Source organism: Seriola aureovittata, chromosome 17 (genome assembly GCF_021018895.1).
Source record: "Seriola aureovittata isolate HTS-2021-v1 ecotype China chromosome 17, ASM2101889v1, whole genome shotgun sequence".
NCBI lineage: Eukaryota > Metazoa > Chordata > Actinopteri > Carangiformes > Carangidae > Seriola > Seriola aureovittata.
In genome coordinates, this window is record NC_079380.1 from 18,247,479 (window position 1) to 18,274,057 (window position 26,579).

General features: G+C 42.2%; 1 protein-coding gene across 1 annotated transcript in view; it reads left to right on the plus strand.

Moving 5' to 3' along the window:
* The first annotated feature begins 3,218 nt into the window (after positions 1 to 3,218).
* LOC130184486 (uncharacterized) overlaps positions 3,219 to 26,579 on the plus strand; it is a 143,813-nt gene continuing 120,452 nt past the window's right edge. Inside the window, exon 1 of the mRNA XM_056400419.1 lies at positions 3,219 to 4,467. The gene's annotated coding sequence lies outside the window, so the exon portion shown is untranslated. The remainder of the gene's footprint in view (positions 4,468 to 26,579) is intronic.

A 26,579-nucleotide genomic window follows, 5' to 3' on the forward strand; every position in this document is an offset into this window, starting at 1 on the left:
ACAGACAAAGGCAAGATGGCCGACTCAAAGTGGTCACTGTGACCACATGACCTGAACAAAGAAGACTACAAAGATGGCGGTAAACAAAGAAACTACTAAAATGGCCGCTGAGACCACCTAGTGTGTGTGAGAGGGGAGGTGTGAGTTTCTTTGTTAGCCTAGCTCATGTAATCTAAAGGTACCAGGTTAGAGGGGGAAGGTTAGCTTCATGCAGGTTCTAGGACTGAGACGTACTGCTATGTGTGTGAACATACGAGTACTCGATTAACTGTATGACTGACCACAACCTAAGCAAACATTACAACAACAAGACATCAATCAACAAGTACATTAACAAGTTAAGGCTTCTGCTGATTAGCTATGCTGTGCTATGCTGTGCTGGGAGAGGTAAGGCCCAGTCCGTTAACGTTACCCAATCCTTGGAACAAGCAAAGAGGTCCTTTCCAGTGTCTTGTAAAGTCCAGTGAGTTTGGGGGGTTTCCTGGTGGAATAAAGTCCTGTCTGGCTGTGTTGCTTGCTGGTATCTCCTTTGTTCCCCTCACAGAGTTAGCTGTTCCATGCTAACTCTGCTACGACTCCTGTTGCTTGGAAAATCAGCTGGCCTTGTGTTGTAGCCGCTGATTCTGAAGAGGATTTGGTTCACTCACAGTTAATCCGAAGCAGGTCGCTGTTGTGGAGGAGAAGAGTGTTTGCAGGCTGCTGGTTGCAGGCCGGCGAGAGAGCTAGTTTCTCAGGTAGCAGAGCTGACCTGGGCTGGGGCCTTGTTGCCCTTTGAAGAACCGAGAGGAGAGGGCTGGAGCTGCTCTCCAGAGCAAGCCAAGAAGGGAAGAGAGGGAGAAGGGGTCTAGAAGACTGGTTTTGTTTGTGACACCTTAGGGGGTCACATGTCACACGCTGGCCCACACTGGCTGGCCAGTGGGGTCCATGGGGGGGAAGGGTCATCCCCAGGTGTGAACCGTGAGGAACTGTGGGGTGTGAATTCCTTTGTCCAGTGGAGCAAAGAAACATTTGGTCTATTGAATGACTGAGTCCCAACAGTCCCCCCTTTGTTGTCAGGATGCCACCTGACGTGTCATCCTGAGAGCATAATGTATAGTTCATTTGTCAGTTCATTCAAGGGGTAACATCCGGGCATTTGTCAACACTATCTATCTTGGCTAAGCAAGAACAATCAGGTTACAAAGCAGAGTTCAGATAATAACCACAAGGATCGAAAGTGTAAAACAACTAACATGTTTCCTAGTTACTCATGGTGTTAGTGAGGACTGGAAAGTCAGTGATGTTAGTTTGTTAAGGTGAGATATAGAGGGTGGCACCTAGAATGACAAGATTTGGAGTGTCTGGGTGAGTGTGCCATGTATATGCAGTGTCCTAAACTTGTATCTGATTTGATTCAGAATTTAGTTTGCTGCTGCTGCTGCTGACAAACCCATTGAGTCCATCTGGAAGAGTGTAAGGTACCCTGAGCCTACTTACTGTCAGTACTCAGTGCGGCGAACTCTGGAGCGCCGGTGCTTTAAGTTTTCTTTAACCTGTGGCACAAAGCTGTAGCACTTTGAGTAGCTGAAGGAAGAACATTCAGAGGCATTGTCACTGTCTGAATTAACATGGTCAGAGATGACGTGGTCATTGTCTGATCCATGTGTTGACTGGTCCTGTGTCTGAGCCAGAATTTCTGCGTAAGGCCGTCTCCTGCTCCTGTTGTGGGAGTGCCTATCTCTACGCACTTGGTGGGCGTGGCGGTTACGCTCAGCACCCATATGTGGCCTTTTATCACCCCCCTTCGATCTGTTCTGAGGGTGATCTTTTGAGGTTACATGTCTGTGTGACGCTAAGGTGTTTGAGTTGCTAGGCTCAGTTGTTTTCCCCCTTGCCTTGGAATTGACCATGGTTTCCCAAGCCATTTTTGTCATTTTCTTTATTTCCTGCATGGTGGGCTTACCTTGATGCGTCATCAGTGTAACATGAGTGCGTACACAAGGATGGAGGTTTCGTAGGAACAAAGACTTGAAGGTGGAGTTCTGCTCTAAGCCTGGTGTGTTCCTACCCTGAAAATATGCATGCCTCAAACGTTGGTAAAAGTCATTGGGATGTTCATGGCGGGAGTGTTTTATTTGAGAAGCTGCAACCAAAGATTCTATCTCATCCGCAGCAGGAGAGAATTCTTCTGTCAGTGCTTGACAGAGCTCTTTGTAGTCATCTCTGACACTGGGAGGCAGTGATTGCACAAACTTGTGGACTGCTTTTGAGCTGGTCTTCCACACAAGTTTAGTTTTCTCCCTTTGGGTTGCATGGGGCAAATCAATTAAGTTGTGATCTAACTCCCTAAAGTAGTTTTCAATATGTTGATCAGAGCTGTCTGGATCAAAATGTTCAATGTCCTTTGCTAATAACTCAAGCGCTTCGAGGCGGGGGCACTGTGAGGTCCCTACTGATGAAGGCGAGACTATGCTAGCTGGACTAGAGGAAGGAGCTGAACAGCGGTCATCACTCTCATGGAGGTGCAGAGAGGAGGCTGAACAGTCCGGAAAAGTTTTGGTCCTTCTGTTGGAGGGGTGAGCACAGGTGAAACTGTTATGCATCAGTGGCTGATGGGAACATGAATATCCTCTACCGGATAAACTACCTGCCTCTTCATTGTCAGTTTCAGGAAGATGGGAAGTCAGGTGGGTGTAACCTCTGTCTCTCAGTGGAGGTTGAGGAGCTGACTTCATTTCCCAGGACTTAGGGTCAGTTGGGAATTTGTCCCATCCTCTGAGTGGAGGCGGAGTTAACCTGTCATTAAGGGAAGAGTGTGAAGCAGAGAAACCAGAATCACAAGCACTGAACGATTGTGGTGGAGCAAAGCATTCTGATTTAACCTTTAACAATTCTTCCTTGTGTGAACAGAGATCTAACTCTGCTGCATGCAGGTCTCCTAAGTAGCGCATGGCTTTCTTGTTAGCTTCCTTAACTTCTTGGAGGAGAAAAGCATTTTGAGCTCTAAGCGATTTTACCTCCTCCTCTAGGGCTGCTTGGCTCTGAAGTGAAATGCTGGTTTGCCTGTGGAAGTTCAACAGTACACATCTTAACAATGGGCCTTTGGATGCAGTCTGAGCATCACCTTTGTCACTGAGTAGCAAGTCTATTTCTTTACTGCACTCACTGGAATTTAACTTGTTGATAAATTCTAGGTAGCCAGGCTTCAGGCTCTGTGCTAGGGAAGAAATAAACTGCTCTACACAGGAGTTCTCCATTGTTGTGTCTGGGAAAGAGGGAGGTTAAACAAGTTTTTCACAAAACAAGAAGGCAATATAGTTGGCTGTGGTGTTGCGCTGGCAGACACCTTGTAGTGTAGTTTGGTAGTACACTAGCCTAACTAAACAATGCAGTGGCCTACACTATGGGGGGTAGCTTCCTGTGGAGGAGGGGCAGCTACACTAGTGGGCATAAAGATTAAGGACAGTAAAGGCAAGTGCAGGTTTACTGTCTGCTTAAGAAATGTTTCAAAAAGCAATGACTGAGATGCAAGGCAGTAACAGTCCAAAGATTATCTCTTCAAGTCGACTCAGGCTGTAATGCAAGGCAGTAACAGCTAGGTGCAGAACTTGGGTTTCACAGGGCTGGTAGCACGCTGTGGCTCTATCTCAGGCTCTATTTCTTACTCAGGCTGAAATGCTTGGCAGTAACAGCCAGGTATAAGCTCTCTGTGTTACACAGGGCTGTCGGCACACAGTGTTTAATGTTAAAGGGAGCAGCAATTCTGACAGCTTTACTAGATAGCATTGAACACGTGGTATTCAAATGCTGGACTGAGGTTCTTACATTTCCTACAGAATAAATTCAACTGGAATTGTTAGCAACAATAGCAGGCTCTTGATACTAAGGCTTAAGTGTTAGCTATTAATAACTGGAGGACGTCTAATATTACTTCAGGTAAAATTAGTAAACCAATTCTCACCACAGTGCACTTGTTTGTAAGTACACCTGGACGTTTACTCCTGTGGTGGACTAAAAATTTTTCAACCTTTGCGGTTTTGGCCAAATTATGAATTTAATATTGCACAATTATGAATATTTGCCAACAGTACTCGGCCTCACACGGGGCACCATTATGTTGGGTCTGAGCTCTATTAGTAACTGGAAATCATTAGTACTCGGCCTCACACGGGCGGCACCATTATGTTAACAGTACTCTACCTCATGAGCTGGACACCAAATGTGTTAGATTTCGGTTGTTTATCAATTTATTGGCTATCACAAATTAAGGAAATATTAATATTAAAAATATTAATATTAAATAATATCTTTAAAATGAATTAAAGTTCACGGGGCACCAGCCTAAACTAATAGGCAAAATAGCCAATATGGTTTTAGTCTCAATTTATTACCATTAATCTGGAACTCTGATTAACCATTAGCTTACTAACTATAACCAAATTACCAAATCAATAGTAAGTTACAGTTGAAGGATTGGAATTCTACCGAGTAGAGGTTGGCAATATTCACGCTTGTGCAACATTAAAGACACCAGTAGTTATACTTAAAAGGCATTTATTTACAATGGAGCAGAGTAAAGTACAATGTCTAATCTAGCATATACAGGTGTGTGTGTGTGTGTGTGTGTGTGTGTGTGTGTGTGTGTCTGTGGGGACACAGACAAAGGCAAGATGGCCGACTCAAAGTGGTCACTGTGACCACATGACCTGAACAAAGAAGACTACAAAGATGGCGGTAAACAAAGAAACTACTAAAATGGCCGCTGAGACCACCTAGTGTGTGTGAGAGGGGAGGTGTGAGTTTCTTTGTTAGCCTAGCTCATGTAATCTAAAGGTACCAGGTTAGAGGGGGAAGGTTAGCTTCATGCAGGTTCTAGGACTGAGACGTACTGCTATGTGTGTGAACATACGAGTACTCGATTAACTGTATGACTGACCACAACCTAAGCAAACATTACAACAACAAGACATCAATCAACAAGTACATTAACAAGTTAAGGCTTCTGCTGATTAGCTATGCTGTGCTATGCTGTGCTGGGAGAGGTAAGGCCCAGTCCGTTAACGTTACCCAATCCTTGGAACAAGCAAAGAGGTCCTTTCCAGTGTCTTGTAAAGTCCAGTGAGTTTGGGGGGTTTCCTGGTGGAATAAAGTCCTGTCTGGCTGTGTTGCTTGCTGGTATCTCCTTTGTTCCCCTCACAGAGTTAGCTGTTCCATGCTAACTCTGCTACGACTCCTGTTGCTTGGAAAATCAGCTGGCCTTGTGTTGTAGCCGCTGATTCTGAAGAGGATTTGGTTCACTCACAGTTAATCCGAAGCAGGTCGCTGTTGTGGAGGAGAAGAGTGTTTGCAGGCTGCTGGTTGCAGGCCGGCGAGAGAGCTAGTTTCTCAGGTAGCAGAGCTGACCTGGGCTGGGGCCTTGTTGCCCTTTGAAGAACCGAGAGGAGAGGGCTGGAGCTGCTCTCCAGAGCAAGCCAAGAAGGGAAGAGAGGGAGAAGGGGTCTAGAAGACTGGTTTTGTTTGTGACACCTTAGGGGGTCACCTGTCACACGCTGGCCCACACTGGCTGGCCAGTGGGGTCCATGGGGGGGAAGGGTCATCCCCAGGTGTGAACCGTGAGGAACTGTGGGGTGTGAATTCCTTTGTCCAGTGGAGCAAAGAAACATTTGGTCTATTGAATGACTGAGTCCCAACATCATTTAACCTTTAATCTGGTTCAAACCTGAAATCAATTACTTTTTCACCTTTTCTCCTTTGATACTGAGCTAAGAATGTATTTTTAGTTTCTCTGTTTATTCACATGGGGTTTTCACCACAGTTTCCTTCCTTCATTATCCTTCTACTTTATTAGGTATAAAATGGAATCCAGTGGATTGTCTGGTTATATAAGTCTTTCGCTTGCATAAACCTAAAACAGATAGCCCATGGCAGGGATTGCAACTGTTTGTTTGACAAAGTGATAGCAAACTCAAAAAGTTGCCTCGAAAAAGATAGACCCTGGCATGAACTGTGATGTGGACCATACACATATTTTCCCCATGTAGTCCATTAAAAACTCCCTGGAATATCTTCCTTCTGGCAGGGCGATATTAGCCTGGGGAAGCATGTCCTGGCTGACAGGAACAGGCTTGTTCCCCAAAGCAGCCACTGTTTCCACCTACAGCCATGTGTCCTGCTTTGCGTGTCCTTGAGCAACACGCTGAAGCACTGCTACCTGCTCCACTTTTCTGTTTAGTGAGAGCCTCAGCTAAATCACCCGACTTGTAAAAGCCAAAGTGTGCGCCATGCTTTTAAAATCACAGAAGCATTTTTGCACATGTATTGTCTTGGCAGACGAAATCTCTCACGCAGGCATAATGGATACAGTGAAGTTCAGCTCAACATAAAAATAATGAAGATGAGTTTTTTTTCCCCCCTCAGTCTCTGTTAGGGATGAAGAGAACAGAGGGAGAAAAGAGCCCATGGGCACAAGCAACAAAACACGCAACAACAGTCCAATGTAGGCTAGCATCTGTGTGTGTGTGTGTGTGTGTGTGTGTGTGTGTGTGTGTGTGTGTGTGTGTGTGTGTACTTGCAAGGCAGATTTTGAGTGGGGCTAACTACAGCTGTGCTTAATGCAGATTAAACAAAATTAAAGTTTTCTGTATTTTTTTTTTTTTTGGGGGGGGGTTGTTCTTTTAACTCAGCTGTCTTTTGTGTTGGAGCACAATTTCACTCAGTTCTTCTTCTGCGTAGCCCGAACTTGACCTATCAGTGTTGTGCATCTCCATAAAGGGCCCCATAAATCATCACAGGTGTCCGTAATGTGCCCGCAGGTAATTAATTGCCGTGGTCTTTGAGCCAAGCTGAGCCGAGCGCATGGGGATGAGACAGGAAGAAAACACAATTGCTTTTTGTTTTGTCAGATCGTTTATGCCGCCACTTCTGTCCATTTTGCTATTTCTTTTATCTCTGTATCTTCTGTCTTTTAGCAGTGCCTTGTTAGATGACATTTCAGCAGGTGGTTGCTGTCACCCAGACAGTCTGGCACCTCACTACTTCCTGACCATTTTCTCACAATTTCCCACTCAAAAGCTTGATTTAGGGCAACTAAAGGAAACATTTGCTGCAGGTTAGCAGCCACGAGCAGAACAGAAGGATGTGTGGGTTGAGGGGGGTTTTTTTTGGCATCTGCATGTTTGGCGATAGAAAGCTTAAGTGAACCAGAACTTTTGAGTTGTTCCAGAAGTAAGAAAACTTCAATCAAAACCCAAATAATAACTTAAAATCCACAAAAAAAAAGTGGCTAGTTCAGACATGATTAAAAACAGCAGGACAAAGAGGCACAAATGGTGTAGAAGTTTGTAGAATGAGTTAAAATCTAAAAATTTGGTAATAATATGAAATTGGATGAAATCAAGTTACGATGATCTGATTTCCGCTCCTTGATATGATCACAAAGTTACTGTTGTTTAAGATTGTTAGATTAATACAGTTTACAGTTTAGCACGAAAGTAAACCTCTGGAACTTTTTTTTCTTTATGAGCGACACTAAGGCGTAATGAGAGATTGCATTGAGTCACAGAAGCTAGTGGAACAGAGGCCAGCCCGTCACCTGACATAGTAACTTCTGCTCTGTTGATGTTGAAATGAACAATGTCTTCCTGTGTTTTTGATAACCGAGCACATCTTTCAGCTCTGCACTGGATTGACTCAGTGGGAAGGTTTAGCATTGAAATGAACAAAAAGCAGGTGGCACCATGTGAAGTGTTCCCATATGCTTACCTCTGTGTTCCCATCCCATCACATTGCCCTTGCAAAAGGTGTTTAATGAGCATGCCAGGGCTAGGGGCTAATTGTGTATCAGGCTAATCGCTAACACAGGATAATTACTTGTAGCTAAACTTGCAGCTTATGTGATTTCAGATCACTGCAACTGTGTGTATCTGTGTGTGTGTGTGTGTGTGTGTGTATACATATATCTATGTGAGTTGTGTGACTAGTCGTGGCTGGGAATGCGTGCGGTGCAGGTGTGCTGCTATGTGAGCACTCATGTTTGATTAAAAATATCTAGCTTGATTGCAGCATACCAGAGGGAGACTGAGGTGTTAATTGTCTGTGTGGGTGCGTGTGTGTGTGTGTGTGTTTGTGTTTGTTTGTGTGTGTGAGTGAGTGAGTGTAAAATGTTTGCACATGGAGAATCGCAGAGCTTAAATAACACAATCAAAGAGCGCCTGCTGTGGATCAGTCTGCCTCGACAGGATGCAACATGTAAGCACACACACACACACACACACACACACACACACACACACAGACACACACATAAAGCAGACAATGTAAATCAGTGTCCTAGGAACCATATGGCATATACTGATCTTTAACTTCATAATGTTTGGATGGGTAGAGCGGATAGAAGCAGAGCAACTAGGCGAGAGGAGCGCAGCAGATGATGAAGTTGAGGTGGTCGTGTGCACGGGTGTGTTAGTGTGTATGTGTGTGCGTGTCTCTCACCCCTGCTGACTTAAGCAGTTGTGATGTACAATTATGTGCGGAGACTTATTTGGGTATCTGGGACAGCCATTCAGATCTCTTGCCTGCTGGCTAACATCCATGCACACGCACGCACGCATGCATGCACACATACACGCACACACACACACACACACACACACTTCCAGCACAACATAACTCTACTTTTCTTTCATCTGCCCTCCGTCCTTTTCTTGTATGCCTTATCTCTATCTCTTGCTCTCCTCTTACCTCTGTGATTTTATAGATAAACATGGGCCATCTGGGTCCAGCTAACTCTCCACCAGTCTCTCTCTAGCATTAAAAATTCATTTTTTTCCTAACCACTTCAAAGCCTCCTGACAGCAGAAAATTGACATGACTAATATTCTGACAAGCTGACAAAAAAAGCATACCTGTTCCAAAAATATGGCTTTTGAAAGGGAGTCTGAGCAGGTATCTCATTTTGTGCAGGTGAACAGGTGGTTCCCATTTCCAAATTTTTCTTTTTACCAAGCCACACTTCTGTATGTTTGGGGGTTTTGACTAATTTACAAACTGGTCTCTAGCGTTTCATGTTGGGCCACTTGGGTTTTACAAGCTAAGAAATGCTTCAATCATGTATTGTGTGTTAGACAAGTAAGAAACATTATGATTCAAACAAAACTGTGTTTGGTACAATAAAAACTACAAAGAGTTACTTCAACTGCAGGTATTCTGGTTATAAATTGAGTTTTAAGTTAAAATTACCATTATATTTAGATGCCCTCCTATCTAAAGCCTCCAGTCACTGGTTTTCATTCATTAAAATGAACAAAAAATAAAAACCTGGAAACCAACTTGCTTCACATCAGTAAACAAAGTCAGATTCATCCATCCATCCATCCATCCATCCATCCATCCATCCATCTTCAGCCACTTATCCAAGATCAGGTCGTGGTAGCAAAAGTCAAGCAAAGTAGTACAGACATCCCTCTCCCCAGCAACGTTTTCCAGCTGCTCCTGGGGGATACCTTGGCATTCCCTGGCCAGATGAGATATACAATCTCTCCAGCGTGTTCTGGGTTTACCCTGGGGCCTCCTACCATTTGGATGTGCCTGGAAGACCTCCAGTGGAAGGCTCCCAAAAGGCATCCTAACCAGATGTCCAAACCACACCTCAACTGACTCCTTTTGACGCGAAGGAGCAGCTGCACCACTCCGAGCTCCCTCCGAATGTCAGAGCTCCTTACCCTATCTCTAAGGCTGAGCCCTGCGGAGGAAACTCATTTCAGCTGCTTGTTTCTGCGATCGCATTCTTTTGGTCACTGCCCAAAGCTCATGATCATGGGTAAGGGTTGGAATGAAGATTGACTGGTAAATCGCAAGCTTTGCATTCAGGCTCAGCTCCTTCCTCACCACAATGGTTCGGTACAAGGCCCACTTTACTGCAGACGCTGCACCGATTCACCTCGCTCATGAACAAGACCCCAAGATACTTAAACTCCTTCTCTTCCAGTAGAGACTCCATCCCAGTCAGATTTACTTTGTGTGATAACACAGTAGAGTAGCATAATGGAACATTTTGTATAATTCCACTCAAATGTTAACCTCTGCACTCTTTCTGGCACACACATTCCTTTTTTATATGCTAGTTCCTGCTTATAGTAGATTTAGTTGGCACTTTTCAACAAGAAAGACCAAATCAATTTATTTTATTACTTTGTTGACATGTTTTAGCTGTTTTAGCACCCTTCACAAATCAAGGGACACAGGAGTTAAGGTTATGGGTGATTCTGTTTAACCCCCACAAATTACCTTTACCAAGCAATTTACAACTCAACTCCATTGGGCCACGTACAGGTTAACACTGCTAGGTTTCTTCAAAATAGAAAACCTCCTAGTTTCTATTCATAAGTTGATTTAAGACAGACCTGAAACCTGCCATAGACTGAACAGCTTGTCTCATTTTCTTCACCGCTCCTCTTATACCATTTAGTCTTTTTCTCTTGTACAGTAGATGATTTCATAACCAGTCGTCCAACTTTAACAACCACATAGGTCGCTTCTCCATACCCTTGATATGACCCACAGGGGTGTCTCAGTGGCAGGTATACCAGCCCTTTGTCTTCATGATAACAATAATAAACATATGGCTAAGGTGATGTAATGGTCCCAGTTTGGTTTAAGAAAAAAATCTACTTGGTTGGGTTTAGGAAAAGACTTGGGAGGGAAGAAGGTTTGGGTTATAAAAAATATTTCCACGTGGTTGAGGTTGTGGAACAGTCATGGACAAAAGAAACAACACTGACTAACGGGGGCAGCTGTGCCTCAGGAGGTAGAGCAGGTCGTCCACTCATCGGAAGGTCGTGGGTTCAATTCCGGACGTCTCCAGTCCACATATTGAAGTGTCCTTTGGCAAGATACTGAGCCCAAAATTGCCCCTGATGCATCATCGGTGTGTCAGTGATAGAAAAAGTGAATGGGTGAATGTGGCTTGTGGTGTAAAGTGCTTTGAGTGGTTAATAAGACTAGAAAAATTAAGCTCATTCACATTTTCCAACTCAGTTTCACGTGGGAAATGAACAGTGGTATCTGGTCTGAAAGTCCTGCATTTTGTGGAGCCATTCATTCACCCCAACCTCCTCAAACAGACACTCTTTATATTGTGTCACTTTATATCCTCCTTTGTTCCCGTCATAATTAAAACAACTGCTGGAGGTCACCTAACAATAAAACATTACTATGCGTTATAATAAGATACTTGCGCAGATGACCTATGGGCTCTTATTTTACAGGACAGACGCTTTGATAATATCCATCCTTCCTCTCTCTCTCTCTCCAAACACACACACATGTTGGCGTAGCCCAAGTAGAGTTGTTTTTAGCCGTGTTTGGCCAGTCCTGTTATATAACACCATCACACTGCCCTAACTCCGGCTTGCCTCACAGTGATGACAACCCTGTGTGTGGATTTTTGTTTGCCTTTGTCGGTGTATGTAAGGATACTTCTGTGTGTGTGTGTGTGTGTGTGTGTGTGTGTGTGTGTGTGTGTGTGTGTGTGTGTGTGTGTGTGTGTGTGTGAGATATTCCCATTTCTTTAACTTTTTTTGTCATGAGTGTCATAGTCAGTTTGTTTGGAGCCATATTTGTATCAGTTCTGTCTGTATTTTCTGCGTTTGTGAATGCATACAATCACTGAGCACTGTATTAGGAACACCATACTAATACTGAGTAGTAGCCTCCCTTACCTTTCAGTTCTTTGAGGCATGGAGGCTGGAAATCTTCCTCTGAGATTCTCGTCCATGCTGACATGATTGCATCAGATCATTTCTGCAGACTTGTCAGCTGTGCCCACTGTAGCCTCAGATTTCTGTTCTTGGCTGACAGCACGTGGAACCCTGTGCGGTCCTCTGCTCTTGTAGCCCATCTGCCTCAAGGTTGGACGTGTTGTTCATTCTGAGATGCTTTTCATTTCACCACAGTTGTAAAGAGTAGTTATCCGAGTTATTGTAGCCTTTCTGTCAGTTCCAATCAGCCTGCTCATTCTCCTCTGACCTCTCTCATCAACAAGGTGTTTCCATCCACAGAACTGCTGGTCACTGGATGTTTTTTGCTTTTGGCACGACTCTGAGTAACCTCTACAGACACTGAGATCACCTCTTTCCCCTTTATGATGTTTTATGTGAACATTAACTGAAGCTCTCGACCTGTATCTGCAGGATTTATGCACTGCACTGCTGCCGCATGACTAGCAATAGGATAATTGCATCAATAAGAAGGTGCACAGTTGTTCTTAATAAAGTGCTCAGTATCTCAGTAAGAACTGTATGGTTGTATGTCTGCTTGTGTGTATATGGTTAAGATTTTTACATTTTTGCAAACCAAAGGATGCACACAAATGTATCCACTAACACTTCTCACAGTGGAGTTTGGCTACATTTTTTAAAGCCCACGCATCTAATGAAACATCATATTAATGAAGAAATACTAACCTAGAAACAAGCATCCATCCCACGAAGTGGCCTTGATCAAAATGCTGAAACTCCATCACATCCTCAGGCAATGTTCTGTAACTGATGATGACCTCTGACCATAATGTGGAAGGAGGAAGTAAATATACAAATTCCCTCTGAGCATCAACAGAGTGTCCCCTGTCATCAAGCCAAGCAAATGTTTTGTCGCCAAAAAGCTGCTCCAAAGCCACTGCATAATATCAAAAATGTATGATTTTTCACAATATGAAAACAAGGCCTTCTAAAATTAATTCCTTTTTTTTTTTTTTTTTTAGATATACTAGATTGAAGAATATAGAATGAGGAGAATGAACCAGTTATGCCACGCACAATATCTACAAAACTCTTGAAATTAGTGCATGAACTTGCATGTGTATGTGGATATGTGGTTGCAAGCCACACGCGTGTCTGTTTTTTAAAGGGGGTCCCCGCCTGCAGGTTGTGTCTTAGTGTCTTAGCCTCCATTGTCACCCACTCTCCTAAATAAATCAGGTACATGTGACACATAGAGAGACAGGAAGAATGAGGGAGCGAGCAAAACAAGTTGTGAAAGTGAAATGAGTTTCATGTAGCACCTTTTTGTCTTCTTTTGTCTCGTCTTCTTTTCAGTGCAGCTTTGGGAAATGACAAAGAGTGCCAGAAGAGAGATTGAGGGACATCAGCTGCTGTCATGAGTGTATAGAGAGCTGATGCAGAAAAATAAATAGAGATCCTCTGTGATGACTACCAATGAATGAATGAATCTTCGCTACCTGTTAAAAATCTAATTTGCTGCCTCGTAGTCTTTACACGGGGATTAAAATGGAACAGAATCAATTTTTTCACTGTTTAGATAGCAATGAAGAGATAAGGTTTGTGTTACACGAGTGGAAAAATCTGATTTGAGCAGTCACTGCGAATCCTGCCAGTGAGCGGATGAGTTTCATTACAGATTCCCTCCAGCAATTTTACCATGGATGACACGTCCAATTCCCGAGCATCCCACATTCTCCCCTCAACGGGAACTTTTTTAAAACGCAAGAGTAGGCTATGAGGGAAAGAACAGTACTGGAGGGATAAATAAAAATGACCTAGTCTGTTAAGTACAAGGGAGTGCGTCATTCTCAGTTTTGCTGCTCTTGATGTGTGTTTCTGTTTTCTGTGGGCTCATGAAAGTTGTATGTGTCAGTGTGAGAGGGATTGATAATAACATCATCATCGCAGCTATTTTTTCTACCCGTGTCTCCACGGACGGGTGTTACTGAGATATCACTCCCCATCACATCATACACGCTTCCCTCCTCCCTCCTTCACCTTTCCAGCCTCCATCTTCATGCAATCTCTGCATGTCAGCAGGGTATCAGCAGCATTGATGCATTACCATTAGTGCAAAAGGATTAACAGCTGTTTACTTACCAGTCTAGAAGAAAAATTCAGAGTTCAACATTAAACTTTATTCCTTTACTTGGTGAGAGACTTGGTAAATTTCTCTCCAGGAGTGGAAAGCAACGCTAACTGTTAACTGCTGTTTCTATCACTTCATCTACTAAAGTTAGCATGCTAACTGGCTAGCCCTGGCCTATCTCATCACTTTCCGATAGCAACTCACCATAACACTGAAGATGTAGCACTTGTAAAGGCAACGATGGCTGAAGCTCTTGTCAAGCGACAATCACCGCCACCCTGTAAATGCTGTAAATGCTAACAATGGTGATGCAGCAATAGCAAAACTTACATATAGCTCCTTTAAGAAAAAGTTCAGTTAGGCATAAAGCAGTACTAATTTCAAACCACTTAACTAAAGTACTATGTAAATTAAATGAAACATTACCAATCTTGCAACTGTGTGCAAGCTGTTTTTTCATACTGTACAAGAATGAATGAAGCAAATTGCTTCATCTGACGGGAGGAAAATGAATCCTTTAATCTTCAGCTGCTATTACTTTTTATCATCTTGTACTGTATCTCCGTTTGCCCATTAGCATGAATAGCCTAAAGGACAACTGGCACAAACTGGCACTCATAAAATCACTTGTATTATAATCCTTTTAAACCTTCAAATTAAATGTGAATTGTGGAAAACAGTAGCCTACTTGCATTGAAGAGCAGTGGTCAAATAACAGAAGTGGAGATCAGGGGAATATGTCCTTTAGGTGGGTGAGCTCTTATGATGAAAACAGAAGGGCTGAAAGAGAAGAGACATGGGCAAAGAAAGAGAGATGAAAGAAATTATTAAAAAGAAATGATTAAAAGCCATTTTCCATGAGTGCAGGTTTCAATTTAGTTTGGAGAGGGGTGAACAGCTCTACATCAGCCCTTGGACCCAAGTGTCCTCCCCTGCCCTTCACACCTCCCTTCTAATATTAAGGGCAAGGATCGCTGCTCAAAACTAACCCTACGGACATCTGATATTGGAAAAGGAAGATAAAAGGTAGAAAGCAAGGGCAGTGTATGTATGAGAGACTGACATATTGAAAACTTCAAATAAATATAATGTGGTAAAAGTTAAACTGAATAGAAACAGAAATAAAGTAGGACAGTGAGAGAGAGGCGGAAAGAGAAATTCCTCACCTGGTGTGGTGAGGTAACCAGTCTTCAGTACCAGCTGGCCAATACTGGGTTATTAACATTCGCAGGTGGTAATCATACCATAAAATCCTTAATAAAACAAACAAGAAATCAAACAGCTGAGTACTGAAGCCAGTACAACAGCACCTTGACATAGACATAGAAATGTGTGATGTGTGTTTTGTCCTACAGCCTGAGAATGAGACAGAAATATAACATCTGTTGTAAGAATGAAACATGGACAGCAGATGTTTCCCTTAACCAAAGTTATCACTCTAAATTTAGTTTCAGCATTTCTCTATTTCTTCAATTGAGGTTTTATCATAGTCTGCTGATGATAAGTTATATATATGAGACCGGTTAACACTCCTACGTTAAGCTTGTGAGCAGAACCCAGTGTGAGAGAAAAGGTCTAAAACATCGCTCTCATTACAGCTTTACGACCCAGGACCACTGTCCCATCTGCCAGTTACTAAATCAGTGTGAAATTTCAGCATCTATAATTCATTTACATCTGGGAAGCAGGCCGAGGTCAAATGTCCATACTTCAACTGCTCGTATGAATCGGAGAAGCAGAAAGAAATTCAACTGGAGAGGTGTACCAGACGTTGCTCTGTTGTAACATAAATCGTTATAAATCTTTTGGTCTTTCCTTTGACTGAGCCATGGTTCACTCCTCAGGCTATAGAGGGTGTGAACTGCATGTCCCACTACATGTGAAACAATTAGGCACCAGTTATTTTGTAATCTGTGTCAAACTTTTAGAGAGGAGGTAAAAAAAACACCTCCAACCCCCCAAAATAGTCCTTGTCAAAAAAATAGAAGATGGGATGAAAGCCTTAGTTTAGTGCAGCTTGTCTCATTTGAGTTATAAAAAGTATGATTTTTAGGGTCTGCTGGAAGATTTTTCGACTGACTGAATGAGTGGAACCACAAGGGACAACCTTTCATGAGGCTCTCTCAGCTGGATTCTGTTCCACTTTAGCATGTCCTTCTTTCCTTTCCTCTCTTCCCATAAGTGAGCTCTCTGGTGAAAGACTTTCAGATGTACAAAAAAAAAGGGCCCCTCTACTCCTTTTTGAGAGCAATTCTTTGAAGGAAGGGAACAGAGTAATTAGAAGTGGATTGGCCCTCTCAGCTGGGACAGTCCTGCCAACTTCTTCTCCTTTTGTCAGTGCATCCACATAGCAAAAGTTTTGAGCAGTGTAAGCAGCAAGACATTATCAATACTGCCTCAAATGGTACTACTTTTTGCAATGCAATTTTACTGTAATGCACAGTAACTGTTCCCATACACTTCAGGTCTTGAATACAGCCTATTATATTGCACACAGACAGAGGCCTAGCTGGAAAGCAGAAAGCTGTTTGCCAAATGGATAAATCAAACTGCGAGAAACTTAAGTTTGCTACAAACTGCTGACGTTCTTACAGGCAACAAATGATGTTTGCTGTAGAAATGTTTGTTTGGATGAGATGGATAGTGCAGACTAAAAGTTACTGAAGAGGGGAAATAAAGCTCGCCAAGCTAAGTAGCTTACTAACTGACTGTTAGCTAGCTCTGTCGCTAACACACAGTCATTATTCTGTTAACCATTGGTCTTTTGTGGAACAGAGGAAATTCAATAAAACTAATTGGTGCAAAGAAGCTAATAGGCTATGATAGCTTTTCTGCAGCTCTCTGTCCCCTCAAAGGTCAGCACTGTCAAGATGGCTCGGTCAACAGCGAAAATTAATGTGTCAAAGTTCGTGGTTGAACTGTGTGTGGAACATTCGAGCAAATTCATTTTGTGTCATGCTGATCGTCCATTGGAACGAATGGATTTCACCTCAAAAATTTGCTTTGAAATCCCCGTGTAAAGGCACACAACATCAAAGAATTAGTTTTACTGCATGATTGTTGATGCAGTTTTCTTGATTAAATCAATGGATACATAAAAAGAGTAGTAGCAGCAGGACGGTGCTGAAACAAAGGGCTTACCTGTTTAAACACAGCCCCCCAGTCTGCACAGGTGCCTGACAATCAGGCCGTCCAACTGGAGCTGAAAGGAAACACCAAATGAAAACATGACATAATTTATTGCAAACCAATAAAGTTGTACACCCACAGACTCCCTTTTGATTGTATTACTCCAGATATTAAATTGGCTGCCAGGAAATGGCTGTTAGTGAGCTATGACTGAAAGGCAAAGAATAATGTATTCAACTTTTCACTGATAACACAGAATTGTAACATTAAGCCATTTGACATCATTTGAGATAACAAGAAATTAAACTTTACTCATACCAAATTGTGACAAAATCTCACCATAATTTGAAAGTTTTCATATTTTTAGCTTGCCAGTGGCGAGCACAGTAGCCCGAAGCTCCCTTAACTATTGTAAATAAAGAATTATTTCCATTCTGTTTGCTCTATGATGCACGGTTCAAAACAGCCAGTTGGAGTAATGCAAAAACACTACATAACATATTGTTTATTCTATAGAACTTGCACGTACGCATTCTTCTGCTAGACAGCCCAAGGCTAAACTAAAGCAGACAGACTGCTATACATGTTCACAGTAAACACTGTTAGGATGTGAAACAATCTTCTATCCGATGACGGTTTGCCTTTAACCTTGCTCTCGGGACAGATATGTTTAATGTTGGTTATGTATGCGTGTGTTTGTTAGCAGTGTCTGTGATCTGCCTTAACTGAAGAGTTGGAAAGAGGACAGGGTAAGCACATAGCCAGTAGCTACAGTATGTCAGCATTAATAACACCACTGAGGAAGAGAGAGAGGGAAACATACACACACAGACGCACACACTGCAGGCAGGGCCCTGTGTGTATGTGTGTGTCTGTGTGTGTGAGGGCTGGAGATAATCAACCCTCATAAGGTTCAGTGGAAGATGAGCACTGACCCTATTTCACCTGGCCTTCTCTCTCCAGCTTCCGCCCCCTTCCCTCTGTCTCAGAAGAGCTTACGCAGGTCTTTTGTAACACTTGAGGGATACTTGCTCCTACTGGATCTCAGTTTCCCTGTCACTTAGCCAACACTTTGCTCCTGTGCTGAATTTTTTATCAGCAGCAAATTTTCTCTGGAAACAGAAAATGCTGGCTCACACTTTTCGCTAATGTTTGCTGGATATTCACTCACAGTATCTGCCTGAGCAATATGCACAATGTGCGGCTATTAAATAATGAGACTAATGCTGGCTCAACTTGCATAAGCCTGGTCTCATTATTTAACAGCCACACCTTGTACTCACATGTGAGTGTGTGTGTGTACAGTATGTGTGTAACACATTGTATTTTAGTCTGTGGCATCTTTTGGTATTTTTTTTTCTTTCCCTCTCCTCCTCCTCCCGTTTTGTCCTCTCTTCACTTTCAGGGTCAGAGTACACACGTGCAGCGGCTACAAGAAGGAGTGACGTGAGGCGTTTTGCCACATGACATCCCTTCATGTTTAATTAGATGAATAATGTTATTGTGTTAGACACATTGTTTCCCTCCTTCAAAATCTTTAACTCTTAATGCTCTATGTCACTGTATGAAAAATATAATGTGATGTAAACACTACTGGAAGTGTGTCATTCTTGCATTTTAATAACAACATCAGGGACACTTGTCACTTCTCACAAAGTCTTAACAAAGCTTGGCAGATCATGGGATATTGTTCAGCTGTTTTGAAAGCATTACACCAAATACTAAAATGCTAAAGTTAAAGGTCATTTCAGACTTTGAAAGCTAGTTCCAAAACCATTTTCCCACTTGCCATCTACATCTGTAATTGGATCTGATGTGACCCAAATTTTGTCATTGTTCATCCGAAGCTGCCACTTAATGTATTTTGCCACAATCAAAAGACAAAGGTTGCACTGAAATTACAAGTGGGACCTGCAGCCTTTCTGTCATCCCTTGTATTGTGTGAGATTGACAGATGATTGACAAGTTTTTCTTTGTCACTATTTGTTTTTGACTGTCTGTCTTCTTCCACCTGCCCTCTCAGCTTCTCTTCTTTTAAAGTTATAATCCTCAGCGCCGGCCCGTGGCATAGGCAGTATAGTTGAATACTAGAGGCGCCATCATACATTGGGGGTGTCGCAAATGGGGAAGAAAAAAATTCTAAATGTTTAAATTTTACTATTTACTTATGCTATTACAACTATTATTTAGTAATTTAAACATTACACAAACACACACAACAACATAACTACATAAAAAAACCTATTCAATAATGGATAGGCCATTTTTCTGGGTTCCTGCTGCCACCCGGCCCCTCTTCCCGGCTCGTTACACTTTACCTACTTTCTAGGGAGAATGGGCAAGTTACCTGACGTGACCCCAGAAAGACGCTGTATCTTTCATCATGTCAAAATAACCAAAGCTCTCTGGAGCCCAGGGTAGAAAAAGAAGAAAGGGAGAGGAGCAAAAACAGTCAAAAGAGAGAGGTACAGTAATGTGATGAAATGAAATGATTAGTCTGTTGCATTGGTAGTTACCGTTGTTGGAGCAGAGTGTTAACTTGCTAGTTACGTTTGGATGATAGTAACGTGGTTTGCTAATCAATAAATAGCTAGAGTTAACGTCAGTTAACGTTACTCCTACATTAAATTCATCAGGGAAATTTGGAAATATTAACGCTATGCCTATTCAGGTGTTGTTTCCACCTGCTGGCTGTGTCATACATTTTTATTGACATCAGGTTAGCCAGCGTTTGCCCTGCTTGTAATAGTCACACAGAGTTACTAAACCAAAATGAAATTGTTCATTTATGCTGTGTGCCATCTTCATTTACTCCTAGCCAGTAACATCTAGGCTGATGTCTACATGCATAATCTTCAATCTTCTTAATCTGTCAAAAGAAGGTAACACTTGTGAGATTCATCAAGAGGTGTAAGCATCAGCCTAGATATCACTGGCTATGAGTAAATGAAGATGGCACACAGCATAAATGAACACTTTTATTCTCACCAAAAATGACACTTTCAGAATGAATATCCCTTTGTTATTATGCAGGGCCAGCCCAAAACCTCTACTATACCATACTACAGCATCTGAATATTACATGTCTCAAAATTGATATTGATATAATGAAGCACAGCTAAAGAGATTTTATTAGAGGCATTTCTAGGTGAAATCTCCAAATTTCCCACCCCAACCCTATATACAAAATTCTAAACACACACATTATAATAAAATTCAAACATATCTGATAAACAAAATACATATAGACACGCTGTGAATACAGCTGTTTCACTGAGTTTAGTAAATCTGTGTCAGTAATAGATTTACCTACCAAATGGAGACAAAAACCATGTAATCACCTAATTGCATGGGTAGGGACACTATGCAGACCTTCCCCCTTGGCAGACATGAACACGGACGGCTGGATTGATGTGAAAGCGAGACACTAGCAGATTGTCAGCACCAGACAAAACTTGCCCATATGTGCTGTAGAACACATTATGCAGCTATTTTTGTTTGTGCAATAATTTTTAATGTCTTCCTTGGTTTCTTCAAAATCTTATTTTGTGCAATGCCTTGTTTATATTGTATTTATAATTTAATTTATGTCACTTGTTTCTAATATGGTTTTTATTTTGTGGGTTATTTTCTATTTAAAAGAAAACAGGCAAAGCTATGCAGTTTCTGTGTGAGTGTATGAACATTGGCAGGGAAATTGACTGCGATGCAAGGGGGGCGCCAGCTAAAATCTTGCCTAGGGCACGAAATTGGTCAGGGCCAGCACTGATAATCCTTAATAAATGAAAGAAATCAAGCGTTATTTTTGCCACTATTTATTGTTGGTATTTTTCAGCAGTAGTCATTCAATGTATTTACATTCTGTAATTACCTCTCTATATAGTAGTTTTCATTGTTAGTAGTGGAATCCGCCATTCCCATGCTTGATTGAAACCGCCTTCACAAGCATGAGGGAATCACTGTTTGTGATCTTATTTTATTGATGTTGGCCTCATGTTTACTGTCAACTCTTTTTACATTGCATCAAAGCTGTATGAAATCATTGCTAATGCAAACTAAATATTCCTTTCTGCTGCTACTTCACATTAACTGTTCAGCTGCCAAAACATGCCGTGGCTTTTATTGTGAAGCAGTAGAACTAAATGCAGTGTATTTATCAAAGAGGTGCTGCCCTTAGAATTCTGGGACCTGTAGTAGGTTACCAAACTAGGTATTGGTTACTTGTAATAGCTTTTAGGAGAAGGGTTATCGAGTGATGTTGCAGTTTTCAGTTATTGCAGTGCAGGAAGAGTAGAGGATTCCTGGAAGGCAACAGGTGTTCCCGAGTGCTGCTGTTTGGAGTGAAAGATGTGTTCAATGAAGGAGACGCTCATGTGGAACTTTATTACAGTCAGTGGTGATGTTCTAACAGCTACGTTTCTGACAGATGTTGGTGAATACAGATTTTTTGGTATTGGCATAGTTGATGTCTTAGTACCTGCCAACTTGAGTGGGTTTCTAAATGCCGTCTCTTCTTTGCCCGGCTGACGCATTTTAGTGCCCTTTCCCTGCGGCGGATTGATGCCTCTGCACCGCTGCTGTCAGAGTATGTTGGGCGATCAGTAGAGCCAACTTCAGGCTTTGGTCTGAAGCCAACAAACCGACGTTACAGGTTAAAGTACGACAAGATGGTGCCGCCATTGCTATGAAAGATATAACAGGGCTTCTTTTTTATTTTATTAGCTAACATTTGTTTATTATAAACTTGTTAAGTAGTTTGGAAATCCATTTAGTAAATCATGTTAACTTGAGAGAATACTTCATATCCACTTTTAGGAATATATCTCTGTAGTGACTCATTTTCAAACACATAACTTGCCATCTTCCCTGATTCCTCTCCTGCTTTTTTCAACCTTTCATCCTTCTCTTCTGGTTTACTCGTGTAACTTTCTCCTCCCTGAAATCTTGTTTTTTTTTTTCCATTCATCCATCTGCCAGTCTTCCTCTCTCTGCCCTTTACACCTCTGCCTAACAAAATATGTCTATCAATGCCCTCTTCTCTCCATCTCTATCCTGCTCCTCGTGTCATCACATTTGTATCTACTTCATTCCTTTCCCGTCTCTTGTCTCCCCTTCTCTCTCTTGCTCTCCCAGTTTTTCAGATGTATGATTCATGGTTCCAGCGCTATGACTGAGATATGAATATTTTACAAGAACCAAATATAATTTTTCGATAGAAAGGAAGTGAGGAGTAGGAAAAAAATGAGACGAGTGGAAAGAATGATGGGAATGAAGGGGGATGAAGCTAAATGATGTCGAGTGTGTTTGGCAAAGGAAGGGGTTGACATGATTTCTTGTTATCTTAAATGTGTAACTGTCATGTTCCAGACATAGTGTGCAATCTGGCTGATTGATGCAACAGATACAACCAAGCTAAGTACATACTGTGAATGACTGACAGGTCAGGAATGTATATTTTATTTGTCCATCCAAACCACATTGGATAAATAGGACCTCAGCAGGGAAGGTCAGCCTGTTGTCTGCAGTTCCTGCGAAGCTGATTTCTTAGGAGGTTTTCAGCGAACAGGAAAATGGTTACAAAGCGTAAGGGGAACAGTTTGTTCCAGCAGTGGGGAAAAGATGCCGCAAGGGAGCTTTATGACTGACTGTCATTCCTCTGGTGTGCATTCCTTTGCAGTCATTTAAAATGCGAGAGGTGTGATACGTTTCCTTGTTCCTCATACACCAGTACGTGCACTGAAGATTCCTCTCGTCACGTCACGAAGCCTCAGCCTCCCAAACAGCAGAGAGAACTGCTTCTGCATGGTGTCGCATTCTTCCTGACAGTCTCCTTCACCATGTTGCTTTTGGTTTTTGTAAAACTGCGAACGCTCACAGATAATTTGAATGTTTTCATTCATCATATTTATTTATAGATTTTTGCCACATTTTTACATAGACATTCGGTAATCCATTAAACCACAATGTGAAACAACATTTTATTGACAACTATGCCAAAACAGTGGATTCTTCTGTTTAGATGGTTGAAGTGTTGAATAATATATTATGAGCTGAAGGATGGGTGGTTGTTTATAAGGGGATTTCCATCAGATCCTTTACAGCCTTATCCTGTTGTTGCATTTGATGGACTATGAATATGATCCATCCACTGGGGATTCAGAAATTCTAACAGTGCACAACGGTACATACACAGGTACAGTATCCAGCACTGGATGGCTGAGAAAACTAGACATTATTTCTTGTTCTGTGTCCTACCGCTGTAACGGTGTGGTGTTGTAGCGTTGCAGCTCAGATAGTGAGAGGAGAGATGTCAACAGGGAACAGAGTGACTGACAGTTAATGGGGAGATAGATGATCATCAGCCTATAGAGAACAGATGGTGACAGGGGATAACCACGTACACACCCGCATACCCACACACACATATGCATATACAACCATGGTATAAAATGATTACTCTATGAAGGGCACCTTGTGTTACTGGAAAATACAGGGATGTGTATGCACACACATGCACACACGTACATGCAATATCACGAAAATAGACGATGCTGACTCAAACCGTCAATCAAACTGTTCCATTTCTTGCGTAACTTAACTTACAGATGTAACTGTGAACGTACTTTGGGCTATGGTACAATTTGTTAATGTGCTTGTGTGTGTGTGTGTGTGTGTGAGAGAGAGAGAGAGAGAGAAAGCTTCTGTCTGCATCATTTGAGCCAGTATAACACACCTCTTCACCTGTCTAACCTCTCTGAGCTGCACTCACTTTCATTCTCCCTGCCCAGTATCTGTCACCGCAGTCACTTCACTTCTCTTTTTATTTGAACTTAATGTTCTGTACTGCTCCTCTCCGTGCAGTATGGTGGCAGTTTAGCCACGCTGAGGCTATTGTCTGTGATATCTGAGGTCAGTTCTGACCTGGGTCATTTCTCTGTTTTCAGCCTGCTTATATTGCCAGATGTGTAGGTTTTGCTGCATTAGGACTGATGATATTACCCATTAGTGGCACAAAACTGTCTTGAATTAAGAGAGTTTTTTGGGGATCAGTTCATCCAAATCAAGATAAAACATACCACTAGAGGCAAGCCATGCAGAAAGTTCAGGCTCCCCATCACAAGTGACTAGAATTTTGCTTATGATGCTAACCCATCTGTTACTCTAGTACTTTAACCTTATACATTCACACCAGAAATGACTGTAGTATGGCGCATACAGAAGGATCTACCGTCCAATTCACAATGACTCTGACATCCATTGTGCTGGCTTCATATGCAGACCAGTTCTACACAAAGGGGCTCTAATTTGAGACGTTAAGCTAAAAATATACCATAATGGTGCCTTCAGGGGCCTGTTAGAAATATCACGATTACAAGTGAGAATGCACAAACGATATAGGTATGAAACAAGCAGATGTGAATATGATCCCTAAGTCTTAAAGACATACAGTATTTACAGTATAATGTTTGTAACATCCTATATTCCAATTTATATTATTCGTATTGTTGTTTTAAATAGAAAAATGGGTTCTATCTCCAATAACACTTCCACATATTTACTCATACTGTGAGAGGTAGGGTAGTGGATATATATTAAGCCTTTTTTTCCCCCAGCCGCTGTCTTTTTCTCAGTATTTTCCACTGCCAACCTTGGCTTCTTTGGGTGTAAGTAGCAAGTCATTACTATGACCAGATTATATTGGCTTAGAGAGAAACCGTCTGCATTTAGTCTAACTGATTTCAACGAGACCAGATGGCAATCTGCCTGACTCTGTATTTATCTCTTCCCATTATACGCTCTGCCTCACTCACTCAGACACACACACACACACACACACACACACACACACACACACACACACACACATAAATATGAACAAACTCACTCATCAAGTGTTCACCCATACCATCCTACATTTCCCTCACCTCCATTTTCTACCTTTTCTGCCACAGAGTTGGATGTATGAGGACTTAAATGAGATAGTGAAAGGCAAAGGGAGAGAAAGGGGGGGGGGGGATAGAGTGATGAGATGTGGAGGGAAAGCCGGGTGTGGGTGATGGAAGGCAGGTTGGCAGGAACAGGTGAGAGAGAGAAACACAGTAAGGGTACTAGAAGGAGAAAGAGGAATGTCACTTGATGCAAAAAGTGGTGAATGTGACTTCCCACTGAAAGTAATATCAGCGATATTACTGTTAAAATAACACGAAAAGCTAAAGTCTATTAACTGAGAAAATATTGATTAAGATTTAGCATTAGCTGCATGATCGTGTCCCAGTTTAACAGGACTGAGAGAACAGCGTAGGAATCAATATTACAGTGAGTGATCAAAGAGTGGAAAGTACCCAAGGGACGAAGGCAGGTGAGATGAGGATGGAATAAGTGAGGGATGGTGAGTGTGATGGAGAAATGACAGGAGATTAACAGGAATAAAAGGAAGGTGAGAGGGGAAGAGCAGGAGATATTAAAAGAAAATATGAGAGGATAAGGGGATAAAACATAAGCTAGGATGGGAGTGATGGGGGCACAAAGGTGAGCCAACGAGTGGAGAGAGAGAATAAGGATAACTCAAGGGAGGGAGGGGGGTCAGAAAAAAGAAAGAAGTGGAGGACAAGAAAAGGGGCAGAGAGAGGGAGTGGAAGATAGACACAGAAAGAGAGGAAATGTTAAATATTAAATCGGGTTTTGGCAAGAAGAGCGATAATCCGTCTTTTTGTCAGCTGAATTATGCCAGAATTGCAAGATTCTATTTTACTACCCCTAATCTGTCTCCAACCAAATAATAAACTGTCTGTCAGTACAGGTTCGCATTTGCAGCGTCTAGCACTGTCTCATGTTAGATAAGGCTCCACAATAGGGTTGACAAATACGACTTTTTTTTTTTTTTTTTTTTTTTTTTTTTTACATACACTCATGCAAGGAGAAATACTCTGTACTGTACTTAGTTCAGATCATGTCCCAGCAGCTTGATATCTCTCCAAGAGAAAAAAAAAACCAGAAGGTGGGAAAACAGAACAACTATAGAGGAAGTAGATGTGGGCAGAGATGAAGGGATGAAACATGCGTGTGTGTGTCTAGGTTGCGGTGTGAGGTTGATCTGCATATACACGACATGATCTCTGGTTAACACAGAGATTACACAGCGACTTAGCCTGCTTTGCCACTGTGACCCTGCTAAGCCATGCTAACTCTAATAGCTAATAACCATTATGCGCCAGCTGCCTGCCTGCTTCAAACTGTGCATGGCTGGCTTTATGTGTGTCAACTTTCCTCCTCCTTTCTCTCACACCCTCGAATGCACTTTTTGCAACCTCACTTGCTCTCTCTCTCTCTCTCCCTCCCGCTCGCCTAAATTCATCGCTGCTTACTGCAATCAGATTTTCTTTTCTGCTACCTTCCTATCCCGTTTCCCATAATCACTCCATCTCACTCTGTCTTTCTCTTTACCCCTCATTCACCTCTCTCTCTCTCTCTCTCTCTCTCTCTCTCTCTCTTTCTGTTCCCCTTCTCTGCATCTCTTTCCTTCTTTCCCCTCCTTCCTCTCCCCCCTCACCAGCAGGGGTGTCATGCCTTCTCTGGCACGTGAGCCGAAGCCCAGATGTCTGTGT